General features: G+C 43.1%; 1 protein-coding gene across 4 annotated transcripts in view; it reads right to left on the bottom strand.

The window, feature by feature from the left end:
• The window catches only part of TSPAN18 (tetraspanin 18), a 104,317-nt gene that overhangs the window by 41,051 nt on the left and 38,197 nt on the right, over positions 1-25,069 (bottom strand). For 3 of the 4 annotated variants that reach the window (XR_002440732.1, XM_021403564.1, XM_021403565.1), the window contains one exon: positions 10,840-10,966. The gene's annotated coding sequence lies outside the window, so the exon portion shown is untranslated. Of the gene's footprint in view, positions 1-3,670; positions 3,781-10,839; positions 10,967-25,069 lie in introns of all 4 variants that reach the window. The other variant, XM_021403566.1, reaches the window with a different exon arrangement.

Below are 25,069 nucleotides of genomic sequence, written 5' to 3'. Positions count from 1 at the left end.
GACAGCTCTTTTAATGAGAATTTGTTGCAGTTCCATGACAATTTATCCTCCTGTGTTTTGTGAGCTATACTTTTTCTCCGTAAAGAAGTAGTTAAGTAGCGATAATTCCTTACGCTCCCAATAATGCCCAGCCAACATCCAGCACAAGGTACTCTCCCAGCATTCAGCCCAGTGTTGTCACTCACACAGATCTGCATGTGGGCTTAAGAATTTCATCTTTGCCCAGTCAGTGCCTTTTAAACTTCCTTCATGCTAAAGTGGTTCCCCAAAACCTTGGAATCACAGAATGTTACTCCAATCTTCATTTCAGCAGGAAATGAGCGCACATCCACTCCTCTCATCCACTCATTCATTCCAAAAGTCATGCAGCCCTAGTGCCTACCACCTACATGAAACAAAACGAAACACAAAACCAAACCATGGACAGAAAGGAACAGGGAAGGGAAAGAGACGTGCTTTTGCTTTTAAGGAAAATTTCTATGGTGTAAATTGCTTAATCTAATAGGTTTAGAGGGATGTTAATACTAAAGTCTGATTAAGACTTGGTATTTTATTGATACACTTAGTTAGCATGTACTTTGTTTTACCAACAAAAAAGAGCTGTTAAAACACCAACAAGTTCATTTGTGAAGACAGGAGGAATCCATCGATCTGAAAAAAACCCTATACCAGTCTACAGCAATTTTATACCCAACTCTGCCTTCAGTAGGAGAGGGAAGGGGGCTTGCACTTTCTGCTTAGAGTAGAAACTAAACTTCTGTGAATAGTGTTATTTGCTGACAATCAGTGGCTTTGTGTCCGTATTTTCATTTATGCATGCATGTATATATTTACATTTATACACACACACATACAGAGCCTATGAATATGTAATGTTTCCCTCCCTTCCACTCAGAAAAGCCAAGGCAAAACAGATTGCAGTCTCCAGCCTGTTTTTTCAACAGCTGCCTCACAAGAGGTCACTGTGAACTGTATCCTTCAACCTCTGCCACTCTTCATACACGCATAAATAGAAACACAAAGTGCGTACTACAGCATCAGAACAATACACTTTGTAATATAAGCTCAGTGGAAATAAGGTGCTCTCCTGTTTCAGCTACAAGGATGAGTCAGTATTCACACAGGACAAACTTTGTTGAGCTCCACCTCTCAGAGAATGTGGTGATATGTTTTAGAAGCCCAACGTGGAAGCCATACGAGAGCCAACTCAGTGCCTAGTAAGGTCACAAGAAAGGCTTTCTATACAATCTCTGTACTATATACTATATAATCTATGTACTACACAACAACATACTGCTAACAATGAGCTTTCCAAGTGCTCCACTGAGAAGCAAGGGGAAAGTTCCTGCTGTGCAGTTGGCCCTATCTGAACAGAGCAATAATGCACGATGTGGCCAGTTGCTGTCACCAAGCAGTGATGCGTATGAAGTGCAAAGAGCATTTCCATGTTTAAGAGGAAACACTTGACTTCAAATATTCAACAGTCACTTGTCTTTTTCGTGTTGTTCTCCCAGAGCCCAGCTAGATGGAAGGCAGCTCTCCGGCTCCGATGCTGTATTGCCAGGCAGGCTACTTGTCAGCGGTTGTAGCATGAGTGACAGCAGGAGGCTCAGAACAAGTGTGTGAAATGACATGCTTATTGAAGAGACAGCACAATAGCTGGCTTTCTAAGTGGCATGGAGCGCTTCACCCTGCGGGAGCCCTCACACCTCGGCACTGAGCAGCTGGCTTGCACTTCTCTCCTATCAATAATAACGATAAATAATAATAATGGCAGCAAATAAAAAGAAACTGAGCTGACCAGCTGCACCAGGTGATTACTGCCCTGCCTCCAGGGCTTAATCCCCCCGTCTCTCCAGGCTACAGGTAGTGCTGAAGCTCTGTTAGCCCCTGTAGTGCCCAGGAGCACTGCAGGGCAGGCACCCCCAGACCTCACCAAGGAGAAGGATTCTTTAATACATATTTATTTTAACAAATAAAGGGAGAGCATAAAGCAAGGTCTCTATCTACCTTCTGAAAACAAAAGCACATTCCCTGGTTTCCGTGTGCTTTCTCAGCATTGCTGATTGGGAAGGTGTCAGGGTCTGTCCTCCAGCTTAACTGTGACTTTCTTTTACTCCTCAGTGCTGCGCATGCTCTCACCTAGGTCCTTTTCCTCCTGTTTCTCCTAGGTCCATAACCTCCCAAATTTACCAGCCACAGGACAGCACTCAGTTCCTGGACCTTCTCCAGGCAAAACCTGCCTGGGAAAAAATAAGTACAGTCCTTCTTTGCTCCTTTGTGAGCGTTAGCATGGAACATCAGAAGGGTCCGGTTACAGGGCACATTATACAGGTGTCCTTGAGTCGATTAATTCATAGTATGCAGCTCCTGTTACTGCTGTGAAGTGCAGCTCTAGTGTAAGGAGGCCAAATCCTTTGCAAAACACAGTGTGTCCTGCCCATCCAATTACACCAGCTCTACAAAAATTTGCTTACAGAAGTGTCAGCCTATGTCTGGGTATTGTGTACTTCTGGCTTTTAATTAGTTTGCCCACTGATTAACTCAGAGGGAAGGCAAAGTTATCTTGATCCTTATGTCAGCCAGTCATCCTACCAAAATTCCTTCATTCCTACACGTACAAAAACTGTCCTGAGTGACACAAATCTTTTTTATAGCCTTTCCCTTTACATGCCCTTTTTGGGAAAAAAAAAAAAAAAAAAAGCCCTTTGCAACATCACCTGAGCAAAAGCAAAACAACACGCAGCAGTTTGTGGCAGAGCTCGGCTGCATCAAAGAATCTGGAGGCACAGAAAGGAGGCAGAGGGAAGGTGGGAAACGTGACAGATCAGAGATGCGGCACCCTGAAGAGCCAAGGGGAAAGGTCCCTTCAGTGCTCCAGATGGGAGCTCACAGCATCCAGGAGCACAGCTTCATCCTGAGCTAGGAAACCACTGAAGCATTCGGAGCACATTCAGCAAACCCCAGCACCACTGCCTTCTTTTGGACCTACAACTACAAACGCATGTTTTAGTGCTGTAGAGACAAAGGCCTTAGCCCACTGCACAACCAAACTTTCCTGTCTGTGTGATTCGAACCTCCATGCAGAAATTAAAACCAAAATGAGCAGCACAGAGAGAACAAGACAGAGCAGCTCTGAGGGGGAAGAAACGCAGAGTGACATTGATTCATTATTCCCAAAGTGCCTTCCCCAGAAGCATTAACAAAGTACGTGCCTGGGACAGCAGCCTTGAGCAGTGCATGGAAACATTTGCAAGGCTCGCTGAGCTCCCGCAGCACCCGCAGACCTCCCTGCCTACTGAGCACATTTCAAACAGCTCTCAATGTTCTATGGCCTGGGTCCTCACTAAAAACAACATTTCCTTCCCGTGCCTCCTCCCTTTTAAATCAAGCTCAAATCCCAAATTCAGCAGCACCTCCAGTATGTGTATAATGGTCTCCCTCCAACATTCCTCAGCAATAGCATCACTTGCAATGGGGAGGGGAGGGCTGCTCCTCGAAGAAGGCATCGTGCAAGGGGCATGGGCAAGAGAGGCAGAATACAGGCAGTGTCCTCTGGAGGTCTCCAGCTTGGCCCACTGCTAGTGCTGAAGGCAGTCAACTCAATGCCCAACTGCAGTCACCAGGACACATTCAGAGAGAATTAGGAAAGAAAATGCTTAGTGCTTACTCGGTGCACTCACGCTTTATTCCCTTGGTTGCAGCTGGGAGTACTCAGCAACTCAACAGAGCTGAATGCGGAAGGAAAAAGGAAGGCTGCAGCACGCAGGTTACCTGCACCTGTGGGGAGAACAGCAACTCTGCAGCAGGAAGAGGAGCGGGAGGACAGCCCTAGTGCCATGCTCCTGCCAGACAAACCCCAAGCTCCCCCAATAAGGAACCACAAACATGCAAAAAAAAAATCAAGAAAAAGAGACTGTGCCAGTACCATCAGAAGGAATATATCAAGATGATCAATAGATTTTGTAGCTTTGGTGACAAAACCACAAAACAAAAAAGAAAACCAAAAAAAGAGAAGGGAGGGGAAAAAGTGTTTCAGTTTGAACTGGAAGATTTTTTTTTCCGAAACAAAACAATACAAAGATGTTTCTTCGTTCAACTACTCAGAGTTTTGTTCAACCTGAGATGAAACTTTTTTCTTTAAAAAACATTTCCTAACTAACTGTTTAAAATAAAACCCAGCTCTTTCTATAAAAAGTTTGGATCATATTTTAATAGGGCAATGTGGGTTTAGTTTTTAAATGTTGAAAAGAGTGGCTTGGACATTTCTAAAAGAAAATTATGTTCCACAAAGAAAATCTGGAATCAAATATCTTGGTGTTTCCAAACATATATATACAACCCTTTCACTAACTGGAACTATTTGCTTAATTTCAACTTAATTTCACAAAGATCTGTGGTCTCCATGAAGATTTTGAAAAAAACTTGCGTAATTTCCTTCTTTCATAAAAATGATCTAGTACAGAGGTGTGATTCACAGATCTGATACACACAGCTGATTTTCAGTTCTCCAAAGAAACAGGAGATTGCCACACTTCTAATCAATTGCCATTACTCTTGATCAATAGAAAAAGCACACAGTAAAAGACTAAGACCTCAAGCAGCGGACTAAAGCAGCTTTTTCAGTTTTGTACACCCAATACTCGGGACTATTGAGGACCTATAGGGATTTATACTGCTAGCCTGAAATATCTGAATTCTGGTTTAGATGTATCTGGTTATTTTAAGTTTTCCAAGTGACTCATTTCCAACCTGATCTGAAAGTACTGAATGCTATCCACCCTGTGGTCATGCTAAGCCACTAGGAGAATCAGAGCTTTGATGTGCTGATCTTCAGGTGCTTCAAATGACCACAAACTGTACTCATGTAAATAGTAAAAATGTACACTCTCTTTTGCCTACTGGCCTTTGGCAGAAAGAGACAGAAGAGCAGAATGCCAACTCCTGGTTCTCATCAGTGCAGTAAGAGTTTGGCCTTAGTGCAGCTACCAGATAACATGCAAAACTGGGACACGAAAAGGGAAATAGAACAGTAAAAGCAGTTCTGGCAAGGGATTCCACTTTCCAGTAACATAATCCATACACTAAAGCCAACACAGCTAACAGGCCAATAGCTCGTGATAAACGTTTAGCTCCATCCTGAAAGCCGAATACTTAAGCATTGGAAAAAAAGGACAAAGAGATTCCCTGTCTTCTTGTTGACTAAATACTTATTGGAGAAATAGCTTTAAATTGAGAATATTATTTTTAGCTTCCTCGAAATGTACTTAGCAGACACAAAGGTTATAAATGGCATGGGTCAGTTTGAGGAGTCAGTGACAAATCCTGCCCCAAAATACGTCATTTGTGGAGCACCACGTGTACCTGGGCAGTCAGCAGCAATGCCCAAACCCCATAACAAGCCCTCCTGCAGAACATGGGAAAATGAGTGGGGTCAGATAGTCACAAACTGCAATATCCTGTCATCAACAGTTGCCAGGGAAAGATGCCAGAAGTGGCTCATGATGACAATTACAGCACAGGCAGTTCCCAGGAGAACCTTCCTCCTACCCTCCCATGCTCAGTAGCTGCTTCATGCCATACAGCAAGGAAGGACCAAGCCCAAAATGCCCCTCTTAGGCATTTTGACATTTCAAGCCAGTGCTATAGCCAAGTCTGAAAATTAACACCTAGTGAGTGTTAGAGGATGTGAAAATAAACCTTTCACAAATGATTAAAAAAAGGAAGTTTATGTTGCTTAAACATACTTTCATGGAATGTATTTATTTTTGCATGTGCTACTGGGAGTTGGTCCACTCCTAGAAGCACTGTGCTCTGCTTTTTCAGGAAAGAAATAACTGCAGACAGGGCTCAGTTCAGCTCAAGATCTCCATAGGCTGGGCACTGAAGCTGAAATACAGGCAAAACAATGCCATTGTATCCCAGCACATCATCCAGCCACACAATGCCTGCATGTCATCTATACCTTCCTGCTCCTGCCATGTGATACCAAGAACTGTCCAATTGTCCAGCACAGGCATGCTCAAGGCCATTGAGCTCCTGGTTTCCTATCTGACAGTGCTGTCAACAAATGATCTGCTGACAATGCAGCTCACCTCCATTACTAGCTATGTGAGGAACGAGTTATTTTATGAAGGACAAAGCAGTCATTGGGTTATCATTAGCTTTGCTGTGCACAACTCTGTCCAGCGGCTCACCTACACTGAGGTTCTTCTTGCATGAGTGGTCTTGAAGTTTTGCACTAAATTGACATAGAAATGCAGAAAAGAAACCTCACTTTAAATACAGGCTAGGGCATTCAACAGAAATAACCTCTTTTTCATATTCTGCAAGTTTAAAAATCAGTTACTTTGCTTTTTTTTTTTTTTTTTAAAGTAAGATATGTAGACATTTTTAGAGAGCAGTTTTTCATTTGAGGAAACAGAATTTCTGGATTACTTCTCCTTTTTTTTTTGCCCTTACCTATTCCTGTTTTGTCACAGAAAGGATGAGCAACAGAACAAAAAAAAAATGGAGAAGATACACCCTCCAGAAAGAAAACATTTTCATCTTCAGGTTTCTCTGAAAATGAATGCAAAGTTTCATAAAGCCAGTTTCTGCACAAAATAAAATACTTTAATCACAACTTTCTACAACAGAAAACTTACCAGCTCTCTTCACAGAATCATAGAATCGTTTAAGTTGGAAAATACCTCTAAGATCATCAAGTCCAACCTCTTACCATCCCTGTGCAGATGAGAAAGAAAGGAAGACAGGAAACAAGCTGCTTCTGCCTGTCAGAATGCGAGGAGTAGGGCTAGGAACTGCATGAATGACTGTCAAAACCCACTGTATCTCTGATGAGATAATACTATCTGCACTGCTGATTTTAATAGTTAGTACTTTTTACTGATTCCAGATCTTATTCGTAAGCCAAAGAAAAAAAAAAGCTTCAAATACATGCATATACACCCCTCTTACGTATCTGCTTCCTGAGAAATCTCTACAGACAGAGAATAATTCTAACAGCTCTAAAACTAAGTCACCATCTTCATTGAATATTTTTCAAATTTTGCAAATCAAAAGCACACATCCTACTGGAGGTCTCAGGCTAAGAAATGCAGAGCCCCTCTTGCTTTGCACAGGCTGACACCATCACTCCAGGGCTCAGCGTGAAGCCAGAAGGCAGCTCTGCCTCCCTTCCCTGCCACATGAGCAAGCCCCATCGTCATTTGGCAAAGCACCTTGCGTTTGCATCAATGAGGAGTGTTTGTACCACATCAACTCAAATGGCCAGTGACAACCATGTAAGCGCCAAAAATCATGAGCCAATTCAAAGGTAATTTGAGAACGGAGCATACCATTCACGGTCTATGATACCTCATTTTGATATCACAATGGGCACCATTTTGATATCACAATTTAGGAGGCATCAAATTATACTTTGTGAAGAAAGAAAAACGTACGAGGGCATTCCCCTTCTGTACTGATGCAAACTCAAGCACCTCAGGAAGTTCTCACAATTATATCTTGAGTACAAGGGCAATTTTTCACAACAGAAGGTTTTCTGGGAGACTTATTCTGCAGAAAGATGAGAGTTAACGCAGCGTTTCCAAGTAATTCAACTCATAGTCTAAAGAGAAATCACAGAAAATAACAACTTCCCAAATATGACATCTCCTTCCTTTGGTCATGCAGCCCCAGTTTCTAGGCCTCATAAAAAGCAACAAATCTTTCAAAAAGTCCTTCTGCAATTTTCAGGAAATGGCAGTTTAAGTGTTATGTCAACATTTCAGAAAGGAAAAAAGGGTTGATTTCCAATGCATTCCATTGCATTCCAATGCAACCGTTCTTAATAATACCAAACAACTAATTTTCCGCAAAAGAAACCATTAATAGAAAGTATTTTTCTTATTCTCCCCGTTGCAAACACACTGTGGGACATTACTGTGGCAAATTAAACCCAAAATGCTGCTGTTTCTAAGAGGAAGCATTCTTTTTGTCTGCTTGTTGTTGTTGTTGTTGTTTTAAAGAAGTCTACAAGATTATTGGTTGCTAAACAGATTTTTAGCAGGTTCTTATAGGAAAATAGGCAGATTGTTACAGGGTGAATCAATAGATTCTTAAAGGAAAGTCAGCTGATTTTTATAGGGCACCCCAGGGAGTCAGAAGTGCTGGCAGCCACAGAGAGCCATGCTGAAGACTGTCACCCAGTTACTGATATGAGAGGATGCAAGAAGATGATCCCCAGCTCCCATGAGTTTTGCACAGACTGTGACTGTACACATGGTTCTGGAGTCTACTGCTTTCCTTTAGACCAGCTCTTCCACAAAAGCAGGAAAACTTTCAGCAAGAGAAAAATATAAGGCAAGTGTAAAAAATCAATTTTTAGAAAGAATGCAGCATGATGCAATTCTCCTTACAGGGCGACTGGTATCCCATGTGGGTCTCACACAATAGCCAGTCTGGCAGGGGGTGGAGTAAGAAGATGACTTGGGGGGAAAAAATTATATATATATATATATTCCCTGCTGGTCCTCATCCTCCATTTCCTCTTGGATTTCTTTGTGACTGCACTGAAAGGGGTCAATAGGTCCCAGCTTGAGAAATGCAGCTTTCGAAAGGACTATCACCAGCATCTGTATTTAAAGAATGCTTTTTACTTCACAGCCTCCCAGTTCATGCAGTGCTTTTAAGAAGCAAGCAGCGAGATAAACTTGCAAGCAACAGAAAAAGGGAAGAGTGAAGGAGAAACTGTAGCTTTATGCCTTAGGTTTACTGACACTTTCACTGGAATGAAGCTTGCCTGGGAAAGCTGGGGCAAGGAACGTATGCTGCTACGGATCATTACACCCTGCTTCAGTCACCACCTTCCCATCCTTTAAAGTATGTTACAAAACCACATGAAGCAGCCAGGCACCAAGCTTGAAAAGAATTTCAACCAATTAAAAGTAATGGACAAATTAGCACTGCATTCACAGAACACATCAAAGCTTTGTAACTCAATCTTCAGTTTAAGAAATTCGGATCTGATAAATACAGGTGAACTAGTCAAATTTTAAGAGGCTTAATTAATTTATCTCAATAATGAAACGCTGGACCAGTGGCTATGCTTATACTTAGGCTTTCTATTTGAAGAAATAGTCCAGAAAAGCTATGGCACATTAGAGTCAGGGATTTACGGGGAGGAAGGAGGAACAGGATTGTAACTTCTCCCTTAATACCACTGGATAAAGACCATATGGAACGCTAGCATGGCTCTTCATGACGCCTGGCCCCGCTTCACGTTGCAGCCTTAGTCAGACATCCACCACCAACTACACTGCAATATGATCGTGTGGTTTAGTTCACATTTGGAGTGGATGAATCCAAGTGTCAGTCTGTACAGATCAGCTGGTGCTGAATCCTCCCTGTGTGAACAAGTCCAAACCCCATTCGTGTGCTTGAGAAACTGAGTGACAGTTCTTGCTGCTAGAACACTTCCAAATTTAAGGAGCAAAAGGGGGAAATGTCACAGAAGGAAGCTCAACTTTGTGATGAGTGGAAACAGACTAAATAAAACCAGCTACAATTTTCATCTCCAATTTATTTGGCTTTATATTCAACTGGTTATATTTGACTAGAGACTTTCTGTAAACATCAGCAGAAGTCCACAGTTTTTATTCAAGTCCTAGAATTCACAGCTGAAAAGGTGCACTAGTTCCTCCAGCACCAGTGACATAGCAAAAAAAACCAATTCATATAGATCCTACCAGTTTGTTCATGAGAGAAATCAAAAGCAAGGACAGAGAACGCTCCAGAAATAGAGACTTAAATCGTCTCAGAGAGTCCCTAGCACAAGCAGCATATGACTGCATTTAATTTTAGTTTCCAATCATACTGTTATTTCTCGCAGGCATTCAAATACATGAGTCCGTGCCTTATCAGATCCTGAATTACGACTGTAGAAAAGCTCCTATGAGTCTGAGAACTCTAGTTCAGAGACGTATATGGGGCTGTAATGAGTACTGACAGATAAGCCACACTCTTGCATACATGCTTGCTACTGATGTCTGGTTTAACACAGTACAGCCCTAAGCCTTCATAATACAGCAGAGGAAACAGAATCCTCCCATTGCCTACTACTAATTGCATCTGCAGTGGTCAGAGGTTGAAAGAGAAGTAAGTAGATTAATTCTATTAGACTGTGGAATAGTATCCCAAGGGGACAAGGGAAAATCCCATCGCTTAAAACAGGACTGGTAGGCACTACTGGGAACAATGTTTCATACTACTAGGGGATTAAGGTTTTGGACTAAAGAGCCTCATGTTTTCTAGATCTGGTTTCCATGAGTCATCGCAATCAGAACTACAGGGCTTTTCTGTTTGGTTTTTCTTTTCACTTTTGGTTGACCTGAAACATCTTCCCTGGTCAAAAAGTAAACAATGCAATTCATTTCTTACTTAACCCCTTTTCCCCATATACATTTCTTTCTTCCTTTTCTTAAAAAGCTTTCTGTTTATATTAAGATAGCGTTCAATATAAAGTTATTTTAGAACAAAAGGTCTAAGTATTGCTTTATTAACAGCTTATACATATGTAAGATTTTTCTTTTTTCAGTATACTCCTCCCACACTTTTAACCTATATTTATCTTATCTATACAAGCAGTCTTGTTCCTCTTGAAGTACATTTTTGATGAAAAGCATTTCCTGCTCTGTAAACACAATGTAAAGTTTCGCCACTACAGTTATTTCAGGCAGAGGAGACAATGCCAAATGAATGGAAAAATCCTCTGCTCAGCCCACTGCAGCAAGCCCCAGCCAGGGCAGAGCCTAGCAGCAGCAGTAGAGTCTGAGCAGCAGCAGTGCTGCCTCTTACCTGTGTGCTGCTCGGGACAGGCCTCCAGAGAAGTGCTTGGTCACTGCAACAAGACGGGCTGTGCTAAGCACACATCAGTCAGTCTCCTTGCTTCAGGTCCCCAGTGCAGTGATCCGGGCTGGTCAACCTGTTGGAAACAGCAGTGACTCACATAAGGCACGTACACGGATATTGTGCCCAAGGAGGATTGTGACCTTGTCTCAGTCGCTTCTTCCTGTTCAGGTAAAGATCAACTCTTTTCTGCACACCTGAATGTGGTAAGGGGAACCATCTGGCAGAAACCCTGACAACTCTGGGAAGACGAATCTTACTTTTCATTCCACTTAGACTAGACAGAGAAGGGCTTTGACCAGAGAACAAGAGGAGGATGCAAAAGAGGGCAAGGTGATGGAGCAGAGAGGCCGGGAGTGTGGGGTAAAGATACCAATGTAGCCAGGAGGAGAAGGGTTCAGTGGGAGATGCTCAGGTGGTGATAGCAGTGAGCAAGCAAGAGAAGGTGAATCAGAGCCTGGAGAAATAAGGGAAGGCCAATGGGAAGGGGGGGTGGCTGATGGCTGCCCTTGTCAGCCTTCCCCTTGCAGAAGTCAGCCAGACCTGGGGCAGAGGTGGAGCCAGAGCTTAACAGAGCAATTTCTCTCTAAGTGCTTCACTCCAGAGAACAGCACCAAGCCTGGATCTCATTCTCCCTGACAGCTCCAATTCAGACGTTAAGCTGGCGCCATGCAAACCCATTTCATAGCATTGCTCCTCTCCTCTTCATCCCTGCGTAATTCACTGCTTTGCTCTCTTTCAAAACAAAAACCCTTTGCCACAGCCAGCCCCTCCAGCATCCCAAAGCCATCGGCAGCTGTGTACGTGGCCACCTGGAGCACCAGCTGCTCCACTGCATCACAGTGCTGAACACCTCTCCCAGGCTGAAGGCAACAAGCTGAGGGCAAGGTCCTTTCAGCAAGCACTCCCAGCAGTCCTTCAGTACACTGAGGCAGGGCTGCAGCCAAAACCATGGGTGCTCATTTTATATGTGGTCTGAGTGGGAGAATGCCAAACCAGTACTCGTGCGGTTGTTCTTGCCCACATCCCTAGTGAGCTCACACTTTTTCAGCTGAGCTTCACCCTCTTGTTGGTGTTTGTTTACAAGCCTGTTCCCTGCTCTGCACAAAGCAACATTTCAAACACACATACACAGACCACATCCTGGCTTCTTAGAACGGGAAGTGAAAGTGTCTGAGAGGTGCAAGTGCTTACAAAAAAGCAACACAGGACAAAGTGACTGCTTCCCAACAGAACTTGACCCTGCTGAACTCGGTCCTAGCCCTTTCAGACACATGTTACTGGGCAGCACCTCCCAGCCTTCAGAGACAGCCAGGGAAAAAAGATTTATTTATTCAGGTTTATAAAGTGCTCTGAAACCATTAGATGCCAAGTGTCACAGGCAGGTGCACAACCTATTAAGAGACATCAGAAATGTGATTCAAAGACATTTTTAGTACCAATTTTCCTCTTCTGTTATGGGAAGAACTGTGTTGCCCTTGGAGGCAAAACCCATTCATTCCCTATTACTATTCCAGCTGATGTACCGCTGTGATCAGGAGTAGAGAGCTCTAATATATTTAGGGCCACTAACACTACATTATGTCTTGTGTGCATACATGCTCAGATGAGAGATTTCAATCATCACTCTTCAAGGAACATTAGGAAACAGGAGATACTGTGGGTCGCCTAAATCCTCTGCTCCAATGGAGGATCATGCCTTCCCTCTCCTCACAGATATGTTCCTATCTAATCCCATTCAGAGCATCTCAGGCAGTGGGAATATTCTCCTTTCTCTCAGCAGACCTCAGAAAAACCTGACAGAGCTGTCTTTAGGACTTGCTGCCTGCATAAACAGTCTGATTTTTGTTAATTACTGTGATTCCTTTGCATCTCCCTACAGCAAAACCAACAGCACATGTGAGAAGTAGATGAGGACAATAAAAAGTGGGGACTTTCTATGGGGCTGATGGAGAGGGACAGAGAAAGGCACCGTAACATCAAGGGATCCAACGCTTCCTTTAACCACATAGGTGAATTCTCAAAAGAGGAGTTAACCCCATAGTTTATGGGTCATCTGGGTTCAATACATCTTTAATATGAAAACAAAAATAAACAGAAGCTTAACATGGAATTTCTCCTGATTAGCTGCCCTGCTCTTACACTATCTCTAAACCCTGCTGGCTACTAGCGGAGAGAAGAGCCTGACCCAGCCCAGCAGTCTGTGGCCATCCCTCCCACAGCACTGCACTAAGGTGCACCCCTGGGGCTTTGGGGCCTGTCTCTCAAGTCTGTTGGGACATACGGAGACAACGGGAATAAACTGGATTTTGTCTTTTTTCCATCCAACCCTGATCACAGCTTCATCCCCTACTTCAGTGTTTGTTCACTTTAGGGCACTGATGGTGATATGTTTTGCAAATGACTTTTTTTTTTCATCCCTGTATACTTCTGCAATCATACACATCCTTGCAGAAAGCCACTTGATCAAGCATAAGGAACAAGAGTTCGCACTATCTCCTGACAGAGAGATGGGAAGGAACACAGAAGCATTCATGTTTCACATTTTATAAATCACAAGTAACACCAAAACAGATGTAAAACAAGCCAGCTCCTCATCCTATTTTACACTCACCACAACACAAATCTTTGTGCATTAAATACAACCGAAAAGGAGCTGTGGAGCTGGCAGTGACTTGACAGATGCTGAGACGAGCTACAGCAAATAGGAATATTACAGCCTGAAACAGTGCATGTTAAAAAGACATCTGCTTATTGTTTGATATCTGTATTTATTTACAAAGACAGCTCGCCAACATGCTGACAGGTTGGGGAGGTGCTGTAGGCTGGCATTTTGAACTCCCAGAAGGCACTGAGAAAGCAGTTTGTCACCCTTGGGTCATGGACAAGCTTGCACAGTGCAAGCTTGTCAGTGCAGAGAGGTGCCAAGAGAGGGGAGTGGGTCTTTGGGCCTCGCTCCCCCCCGGCGCTCACAGGCCGGCCTCCAGGCCTCTCTGCCTTTGATACAGATACGAGAAGTCCCTCAAAAGCAAGTCGAGCACAGCTCCTCGTGCATTAAAACAAGATCTTTTTTAGCAAGAAAGACAATTAATTAAGTGGGTAAAATCCCACAGGTTGGAACAGCAGCTGAGGAATTATCTTTCTATTAGGTTGGTAATGAGGACTGAAAAACCTCACGCAGACATTAACAGCTTTATATAGGCTCATTGGCATTCCAGATCAGATGCAAGGCTTGGCGTTCCCAGAGCAGCAGATGCAGCTCCAGCTTCAGACCACAGCTTGCCCTACTGAACAGCACCAACACAGAACAAACAGTGATACATTTGCAGTGCCACTGCATCAGGGGATGACTGCCAGGAGGAACCCATAGAGCCCACTGACACTCACACCAAGCTACTAACAGTTAAAATTCAGAAATGCATTAACTTCCCTGGTTACTAAGGTAAAGGAGTTTCTTTAGAGAAAAAAAAAAGGGGGGGGAAAAAGAAAAAGAAAAGGAAATGACTGGCCACTTTTCCAAAACCATGCCTCCAGACACCTTCCTGCCTTCAAGTTACTATCGGTGACACAAGCATCCCAGGAGGCTCTGCCCAAAGAGCTTGCTGCCTAAAAAGACAAAAAGCAGGAAATACTAACATTTCCCACGCTGCAGATGGCAAGCAGAAATCCAAAGAAGTACTGGAGGAAACCAGTGGCAGAACTGTGAAGGGAACATCTTCAGTCTTTAGTATGGAGATCACTGTTTCTTCCTTTCCTGTTCTCATTTCTTTCTCTGAAAGTTTTTTTGTTGATGTTATTGGTTTTGGTTTTTTTTTTGTTACAGCTTCTAAAGTTCATCCCTAAAAAACAAAGGTCCGCAGCCTACTCACTTGATTCTCATTTCCAGAGGCTAAGTTTACGGATTCTGACACAAACGAGGACAACAAATTCTCAGCAGTGCCCAAAAACTGCCCCAAAGAGGCCAATTTTCCCCCCTTAAAATGAACAGTAAACACTGCTATGCACTGTTTCACACAGATTTTTAATACACCTAGTTGTGGGGCATTCAGCTGACCAACTCAGATGGAACCATGCTAGCTCATACACTTCTGAAGCAGATGTTTTGTATATTACTTGTATGTCATTAATCAACACAGATGATACCCTACCAGATGAGATAATTATTTAGCAATTACATTGAAATGAAAGTTACTGCTTGCAAAGGTTTCACTAATTACCCAGGCTTAGCAAAGGGTACAGATAACAGTATTTTCCCACCATCTCTGCCTCTCATTAATCCAAATGCCCTCTGTGCCCTAAACCTAATGGAAAAAGAAACCAATGGCACTTCCTGAGCAATAGGATTGAATTACCTACTCCAAGGAAGCAAGTTGCCTAACAAAAACATTTGCATTTCTATTCTTTTTACTTCTCTTAATAAGGATTTGAAGCGCTTGTAGTACATAAACATTTAGCTTGTTTGTCAGGTTACAGAAATAAGGCTTTCTGTCAGTCTGAACTGTTATTTCAGGTTTGCCATCACTGCTGCATCGTCCTCACTTAACTAGAGGGCAGGCTGCTCTCTGGGATACAGCAGCACAGCACTTGTGCTGTCACGCTCGGATCTGTAACTCCATTGCTCTGGTAATCCAGCTGTTTTCTATCAGTATTTTTCTAAGGCTCTCATCTGTCTCTCATACTTCTTTCCTCAGATCCACCTGAGCAGACACACTGACACCTCTGAGCAGGATGTTCCCAGAATTATGAAAGCATCCAAGGGTGGAAAGAAAGCACGCGCCTCAGACACTTTGCCCTGTGTGTGTCTCCTACAAGCAGTTCAAGCATGTGGCGGTAGAGATGTTCATTTGGAAAGGCTTGGATTCCTGCTCAGGGAATTAGTGTCATTTGTTCACTCCAAGAGAGGGCCACGGGCTGCTGGTTCCCACAGGTTTATATATAATATAGGTGTGTACGATTCTGGTGCTTCAAAAGAATAATAATATAGAACAGAGCACTCTGCAGAGCGGTATAACTCTTCAATTATCTTTTGGAATGCATCATCAGTTCTGCATAGCTGAGTTCTCTGCTTTATCTTCTCCAGATCCCCTTTCTTTAAACAAACTCCAGATTCCCATCGCCCCCCAAAAATGCCTCTTAAGTCCTGATTGTTTTTCTTCAAAGACATAATAATTTTGAAGGACTTAGCGATAGTATTTCAAGAGGAAAAAGTACACAAAAACCAATAATCAAATGGTAAAGGCCACAGAGAAAGCCATGGGCAGCCATGGAAAAGGATATGCAATGCAGTTCTATTATCCTCTTGAAATGAAGAGTAAAAGCTTGTAATATTCCATTCCAGTGCCTGCAACTCAGTTTAAATCCTTCTGACCACAGTAACAAAGCCATCATATCACATTTTGGCATTTTTATCATGCCCCAAGCACCTAGCACAGGTCTCGCAGCTTTCAGCCCTAAAGGGTGATGAATCTTGTGATCATGAAATCAGACTGACAAGCATAAAAAGGAAAGGAAGATGACTTTTCAAGGCACAGAGGAAGCCTTTCTCTACACTCACATTGTTTTCCTTCTCCACCAAGCAGACTGGGCCTCCTCCCCCACATGACCATCACCCTGACCATCACACAGCACCCAGCTTTCTGCTGTCCTACACTGCCTTCTTCACTGCACTTCAGGAGGCTCTACCCATGCGTATATCCAAACAAACCACAATAAAAGTTAACTTTGTGTTACAAGGAACATGCAAGCCAGCAAAGACAGTGCACACAGAAGTATCATTTAACTGCCCTGGTCAGAAATCACACTATCATTGAGGAATAGGCTTGTCCGTGGGAGGAAACTGCAGACAACAAAGAGCTGGGCCCTAAAGAAGTACCTACTGGAATTTCAAGAACCAAGAATCAAATGCCAGAATGTAAATACCCTTAACAGTATACATCTTAAAGGCCTAAGAAGCGTTTACTCTGCCTGAAGGAGAAAAAGGTGCCTGTTCAGCACAAAGCCACTGCAAGGAATGGAGAATACACAGGGTTAGTGAGACAAGCAGCAGCAAAGGAGAAACTCCATGATAACACGGGCAAAGGGATGTATTCATTCTTTTCTTCTTCTCCTCTCAGAAAACACAAATAGAAAATTATGATATTTTAAAAGACTTGTTTTTCTTTCTACTTTCCAATCCCTGAAAGAAAGGGAAGAAAGAGGGAAAAATTCTGACCACCAACATGTCAGGAAAGAGCAGATCTAATAGACATTTTCTGGAATGCAATGTAAAAATGGTCAAAACTTTTCAAAAAACTACTAGTATTAGCATTTCCAACATGTGGTAAAAATACAGAGATGAGGTAGTTTTTTCCACAGCTAAGCTGTACAAGCACCTTAAAGCCATTTTATACTGCATGGCAAAGTAAGAGTGCATCAGAAATGACCGAGTAGGGAGAAGGCTGTTCTTTATTTCTGGCTGGTGTTTTCTCATGATGATGCTCTTGAGGACTCCTGCCAGCTTTCATTTCTAGAGCACGTTCCTTATCTGCAAGTGTTTTTCAACATCATTTTTCCCTAGTCTATCCCACTGCCATTATCTTCTGTCCTCTCACTCAAGAGCTTTAATCAGCCAGTAATCAAAATCAGGATGCATAATGGAAGTCACGAGCATGGAGCTGGGTGGGCAGCTTAGCTGAGGGACAATTGTTGTTACAGGGCACAGGAGGAACAAAATACTCTTCAGGTTTTGCAACAGTAGTGAATAAATCCAGCTCCCAAAGGATCCCCAAAAACTTGAGAAATAGGAAGCCACTCCCCTGAAAGCTGCAGAAAGAGAGCTCTTGGGTTCACTCAGCACATCAGCACTAAATTGTCAGAGAATACTCTTTTTTGGAGGGGTCTGTTAGGCAGTTAGCAGAGGAGCACTTCTGAGCCTGCTGAACACAATGGGAAGGACGGTCGAGCAAACTACAGCTCCACTGGGACAAGGACAAGGACAAATGTCCTTGTGTCTGCAACAGGAGCACAACCAGACCTCAAAGAGATGGATGTGGGAAAGCTTCACTCTAAGCTATGGAAGAGGTCAGAGTTTAGGGAACTCCATCTATAAAGACATCTTAAGCTGTCTATCTAAGGATCTTCAGACAAGAAACGCCCAGCAGTTTCTAAAAACCTGGCCTTCTGAAAGCATGGAGCCTAAAAACCTCAGGCACTCCCAAAACGTAAGACATCACTGGAAAGGTGGGACTTCTGCCTTGCCAATTTATCCCACAATCTTAAAAGGGTTTCCAAAATAAAACATATACTGATTCTATGGTCTGTGTTATTCTTAGAGCCTGGACACATGATTAACTGTGGAAGCCAAAATGTTGCTTTGTATCAGCCTGGGCAATACGGAGAGGTTCTGACTCTGAGCTCTGCTCCTGACAACAAGACTACAAGTACTCTTAGGTTATTGCAAGGGCTATTCCTCCCAGCCAGGACTTGCACTGTGTTTTTTCTATTACTGAGCTGCTTGCTAAGGTACTTCTTGAAAATGAACGTGGGCTCACCTTTGCCTGACCTTTTTTTTTTTTTTTTTTTTTTTAAGTTTTATTTCAACTTCAGCTTTTTTCAACATTTCAATAAGTGGCACTTTGTACTTCAGCATTTTGCACCAGACTAGAAACACTGACATAGACAGACAGAGAAAAAAATAGAGAGACCGACACTAGTTGTAAAAGACTAAGAAAGGGTGTGAAGCAAATGAGCCCGTTGGCCTTGCAATCAACCACAGGAGCTTTTACAAGCACTTAGCTTCTGAGTGCGCAGTTCCACAGTGGTCTTCAGTGGGCAGCATGCAGGCTAATAAGGCAGGGACTGCACTCTGCAAACCACTCCATGACAGAAGCATCAACTGCACAAAACCCCTCTGCTGAATTATTTGTTAGGACTCCTTAGAACACAAAACAGCTCCCAGCACTGTGATGACCTAGCTGCTAAGAGAGCGCTCCCTGCTTCCTACAGCCATACTGTGTTTAGGACGGAGGTGTTTAGAGGCTTTCAGAAAGCAGTTTCTAGCTGCAGTAAACTGAGAAGAGTTCCTCTGAGAGGAAACCTTTGTTCCTTTTAGGACCACCTGGCAAATGCTGCTGCTTATGACCATGATTACTTCAGTCATCTGTCTACCAGTCAGCAAGATACAGCAGTTTGAAGACAGCTCAAGCCAGGACCAGAACTAAATAATTTCCAGCAGCTGAGAAATGTCTTCTGGCACATGGGGAGTGAGCCCAGGAACTGGGAGAAAGGGTGAAGCCTTCAGAGGCTGTGAAATCTCCCCCCTTTACTTGGTAGTAATGACTGGTTTCAGCCTTTGAGAGGTTCCTCAACACTTACACAGCCTCAATCCCTTTTGGCAAAGCATCAGGCATTTCCCCCAAGCAATGAAAAATGAAATGGTGTCATCTCCTCACCAAGTTCTATTCTGCCAAAGCAACCGTCAATCGACACGATAAGAAAGCCCTCACTAAAAGGAGCCACAAGATCCAACAGCATCCCTCTGTGCTCAGAGCTCAACAGGGCCCCTCTCACTGTATAGCTGTTTCCAGAGTCCTGCAACCAGAAGATTCAAAAGCCTGACAAGGAGCTCTTCTATGCAGACACGAAACCTTCACTTGCAATAAACACAATCCTGAGCTCCAGGGAGCAAAGAAAGGTGTAGGAAAATGCAGCAAACGCAAAACAAAGAGGGCAGATACATACTGCCTCACATTTTGGTGATCTGAATATGCAAGGAAAGAGAGACGTTTTCAAAATGATCCAAAAAATGTAATAAGAAACAGAAACAAAGTTTTATATTTTGGACACCTCAGTTCTTCAAGGGCAATTTTCCCTTATATCTGAGCAGCAAGAGTGCATGTTTCTCACTGCTACTTTAGAAATGTGTGAAAGAATTTCAAACACGTCCTTCTGCATAGCTTTGCAGCACAGTCCTTGGGCTGAACCGTCTCCAAACACAATCTTTGATCCTCTCTCCCTGGAGAGAGGGGTAGATGGGGACAGCAAAAGGAGGAAGGGGCAGAGAGGCAGCAGCCTAGGGACAAAGCTAGGAGGGTGCGAGGCTATTACTCCATGAATGGCTCCTCCTTGTCCAGTTACAGAACAGGAGTTTACATACTTATTGGTTTTATGTTCACAGAACTGCAGCTTTAGACAGAACTGAAGGGTTCTAAGGACACAGGAGAAGAAAAGTCTTTTAAAATCAGCTGGAACAACGCAGCCAGCACTGACAGTGGAGGTCACTATAGGCAGTTTCCACAGGAAATGCTTACAACTGTTAACAATACATAGGTGGACCCTGTTCATATAGTTGTTTTTTTTCACACACAGGAAAAACAAGTATTATAAAATTAATAATAATAGTAAGAAGATGGCCAAACTGTTAAATTCATAAAAATGCAGATGAATGAACAGCAGAAGCTTTACAGCAAGTTTGCTCATGTGTGGCAATATCCACTGTGTATGAGTATTTCCATAAATACCCTTCTAAACACGATGATCAGTGGAAACTGAAACAATTCTTTTTAAACAAGTGTTGAAGATAAGCTGCAGAATAAGAATTTTGTCATTCAATGCAAATAATCGTGCAAGAAGCCAGATCCTATGGATTATATGCATTTAGTCAAGGAGAAGAAATAGTATTCTGTGACCCCTATGTCAAAATCCAAACTGAATTGTGCAGCTGGAAGCTGAACACTCGAATACTGAATACTAAAAAGGAGCTGCTTGTAAACAACTGGCAAAACAAGTAACAATCTATGAATAATTTCAAATAACTCATGCAATTGAGAACTCAATAAGCTATTTGTAGACAATTTGTCAACAGAATAACTTACATAGAAAATTTTATTTTACAATTGCTACAAATTGTTCATGTAGCTATCACAAGAACATTTATGATTCATCAGGAAAATGCAGAAGTAAATATGCCAGGGGTTGAAAAGGAATATTTTTTCATGTATTATATCCTGTAACCAATCAGTTGCATTAATATTTTCAGCTGTTTCTGCTGATCCCTAAGGTGTAAACAATTAGTGAGTGATGGAGGCAAGATGACACAACTTGAAGGCTAAGTGGTCTGATTTGCTCTCACCAAGTCTGAGCAAAATCTTGTGTCAATGAAGCCATACTTTAATGAAATAATGTCATCATTTGCTTTCATTCTCGTGGATGGTCATACCAAGAAATAATTTCATTCTGCAGAATAGCAATGGTATCTTAACTCAGTGCAGCAAAACTCTTATAGCCCTTAAAAATTCAAAGTACCTGATTTGTCACTACTTTCCAACTGAAAAACACAACACTACACATTCCTTAACAGAGCTGGATTCTCCAAGAACCCAGGTTCTTGAACAACTTCAGGAAGTAGGTTACTTTTTGCTGAATGCTGCTTTTCCCTGCGACTGCATCTCTTCTGGCCCACATGAGATCACCAGGCAGTAGATGTTGTAATGAAGGTAAATTACAACTTGCGTTAGCACAGCTGTGTGGAATAAGGAAGCACTCAGACAAGGCTAATGTCTTCGCAATTCAGAGACTGAGGGAAGGTAATTGCAAAGGACAGGAGACTGATCACAAATATACTACACATTAAGTGCAGGGTTTGACAATCTGGAAGTGGCTCTGGTACAGCTGCCAGGTGGAGAGGGTGCTGAGCCAGTACACCACTGTTTCCGGGCCTTCCAGGAAACTTTTTCTTTTTCCTTTAAATCTAACTTTCAAAAAGTAACTGGTAAAAAGCAAGCAATTAAAACTTGGTCCCCAAAGACCTTTACAACGGCCACTGGACGCCATCCCTAAGAGACAAACAACTTTATTACCTCTTCTCCACTAACATACCCTAACTCATCCCAGCTTCACAACTACAGTTTCTCTAACAGATGGTCGAAGTCATTAACATAACTTTTCTAAACTCAGAGGAGTGTTCTCAACATGTATTTATTTAGTTTTTGAAGGCTGATGCTTCTATTTCAGACATGAGAAACGACACTTGCGTGTTTAAAAGGTCACCTCCCTCAGCAGTACCAACAGGCCTAATAAAAGATACAGCCTTCTTTTGCTGTAAGCCCTGCCCAAGGAGCTGCTACTGCTGTGTGCATTCCAGTACAGCTCTTTTTGCTGAAACCACCTGCATTTCTCATTGCTGACCCGTGTTTGTATTTCAGTTGATAAACACCAGAAGCAGCAGCTTTCCCCTCAAAATGTACTAAGGCATTTGCCTTCTATATCTGTTGTATTAGCTACCAGCACAGACAGCATCTTGTCGTTCCTTCCTTAGACCAAGTGCTCGAGGAGGCAGAAGAGCAGCAGGAGTAGCGCTTGCTCTCACAAGCGTGAGGCTGGCCTTTCAAGTCCCTTGTACAGTATTTATAAGGTATCGATGGAAGCAGCAGGTAGCAGCTGGTTAACATCATGTAACACCGCTTCAGAACGGTTCTGACAAGAAGTTAAAGAGAGCACATAATTAATTGAGGCTGAAGGAGGAATGCAGGCAGACTGACTAATTACCTCGGATGCTCTGGCCGAGGCGCTTGCTGCTGCAACACGTGTTAGGAGATCCTTAGTGTTCATAAGCAGCCAGGATCTCTGCTTTGTGTCTCCACTAAAGATGCGTCTGCAAACACCTCACAGGTCTCTCCCAGCCCTCGCTCTGTGCCGTACCACAGCATCTACCACCTTTCTTGCCTTGACACAGCACAGCCTCGTTCAGATCTGCCCTCTGCTCTTGACAACCGCAGTAAGGCTTTCCTGTTACATACTGAATGGCAGGAGAAACAAAATATGAAGACTGAGGTAAATTATAATTAGGAAATAATGTTGCACTTGCCCCTCCAGCCTCCTGAGCTAGGCATTCATTTGGAGACAATCAGCGAGTCATTCTTACACCGAGAACGCTGTGAAGTGCTACGAAATGAGCAAGAGCAAGTGGAGCAGAGGTATGAGAACTCACATCTCTTCAAATGGAAAATGGAAGGAATAAATTGATTGACTTTAGAATAACTTTCATACAGCATTGGCCAAAATGCCTGCTAAGGATACTAGTGCAATAAATCAGCTTCTGCTTTCTGCTCAACTCTAAGACCTTCTAAACCCTCGAGTGGAAAGCCTTTTGGTAGGAAAAAAAAGTAAAAGGATGGATCAAGTTAAAGAGTTCACCTGGAAAATACGCGAGAGGCTTAAAAACCACCAGCCTCACTCCCCCACCCTAATCTGCAGTGCAAATCTGGAGATGCTAACGATTTCTTTCTCACCCCTCCACGCACCAACTCCCTCTTGGTCTCTTCAAGGCAGAAAAATGAGTAATAATAAAATGCAAGTTCTCCTTTCATTAACAACTCCAAGCTCTCATTTCTGAGTCAGTATTAAAACATCAAAACCAAGCTCCCCAGCCCCCATCACACAGGGTGATCAATGCCTCTTTGCCACTTAGGGAAGATCTAAAGAGGCACCTAATACATTTATTATGTTACAGTCAGCAGCACAAATTCTTTTCAAAATGTAATAATCCCCTCCACGTGACACTTAACTCCCCAGTAGGTCCTTTTGCAGTCAGGTTAATAACCTTCACTTTATGTAGGCAAAAGAAGATTAACAGTGAATATGCTGAATCCAAGTTCGTGGTGCTGCACCTCCTCCTTTTGTTTGCTTCCAGGCCCCGCTGGCCTCTGTCTAGGACTTGACAAATAAATCCCATTTGGCGCTGCCAGCAAACGTTTCTTGATTAAGCATTTGGGATCAAAGAGGGTCTTCTCATTTCCTTACATTGCAACTCTAGAGGTCTAGTCTCAATTTAATTTGTCTCCTTAGTCCAGCAGAAACAGGATGAGCGGAGGAAGAAAGCAAGCGAGAGAGTAATTTGTTTCCCTTAAGAAATTCAGGTCTCCAAGATTTATTTCTAAGTACTGCCTTTTATCCTCATTGTCTTTAGAACAAAACACCATATTTCCAGGCATCGATAGGCACCCAAATGCCTCTAACCTCACAAAATCCTCATCACAAGACCGAAGAGCAAACTCTAAATTTTGCATTCTTAACAAAAGGTAAGTGCTTTCTCTCTCCTGTTTTCCCTTCTGGAAAAAAAAACCAAAACGGCACCCAACAAACCTGCAAGCACAGCCTGTTCTGCCCAAGGCAGGAAACTCTCAGAGCTGCAACCTCTTCCATCAACCAAAGAAGCATAAAATCTCTTTACATACCACAGCAAGGTGGGAGCAGAAACCATCACCTTGTTGGGTGCCCAAAAACATCCCCACCACCTTCCTGGTACAGCTTGTTCCCCTCCAGGCTATTCTGCAAATCAGGTTTTGCATTGGTAACCTGCAGCAACCTGGCGCAGGCAACTGCAACCAGGCTCATTCTGCACAGAGTAGAGACCACAGGAGGTGGCAGGGGAGAAAAAGAAATATGAGATAATAAGAAAAGGTGACAGAGCCTGAAATTCTGAAGTGCGTTAGCATAATGAGAAGAGGATTTTACAAAGAGCAGCCATAAACCTGGTCAAAATCATAAACATGTGAAGGAAAACTATGCTGCCAGAAACCACCTGCCACCACATGTATGGTTACAAATCTCTCCTACCCAGTGGAAACAGAACCTTATTTTCCTGGGATTCAATCATGTTTCCAAAATGAAGCACAGCTGATAATAAATGAGACCCCAAATACCCATGAAACACAAAGCTGTTCATTGAACTAAGTCAGACTTGCAGCTATCTACTGAATGGCAGTTGCCGAGGACAAATCCCTGCATGAAGCCAGGAACAGCCTGCAAAGCAGCCACGGACTCATTTCTGCTGGGTACTGTCAGAGTTTCTAGCTGGATTAGGCAGAATCCCTAATCTTTCTGCATCCGGCTCCAGTCAGACCCTGGGGATATGAACTGCAGCAGGCAGCCTTTCAAACAAGTCCACAATGAGATCTAGCTGAGAGGTGGAAATTAGGATTTCCTAATGGTGGTCACTTCCTCAGGTGGCAGACTGCATATCACTGCTGTCTCTGACTTGAGGCAGACAGCACTGGTGCCATAAACAGGACCCAGCTGGGCTGGAAACATCCCGGTGTACCGAGGTAGGGAGCAAGGCTTTGCGAGGATCTGTCCCCTTCTGGGTGCACCCATGTTGAACAAAGTCAAAGCCCTGTCACACTTCATCCTCTTCAAAACAAAG

The sequence above is a fragment of the Numida meleagris genome, chromosome 6, assembly GCF_002078875.1.
Source record: "Numida meleagris isolate 19003 breed g44 Domestic line chromosome 6, NumMel1.0, whole genome shotgun sequence".
Lineage (NCBI taxonomy): Eukaryota > Metazoa > Chordata > Aves > Galliformes > Numididae > Numida > Numida meleagris.
The sequence above is the reverse complement of the archived record's forward strand: the minus strand, read 5'-3'. Positions and strand labels throughout refer to the sequence as shown.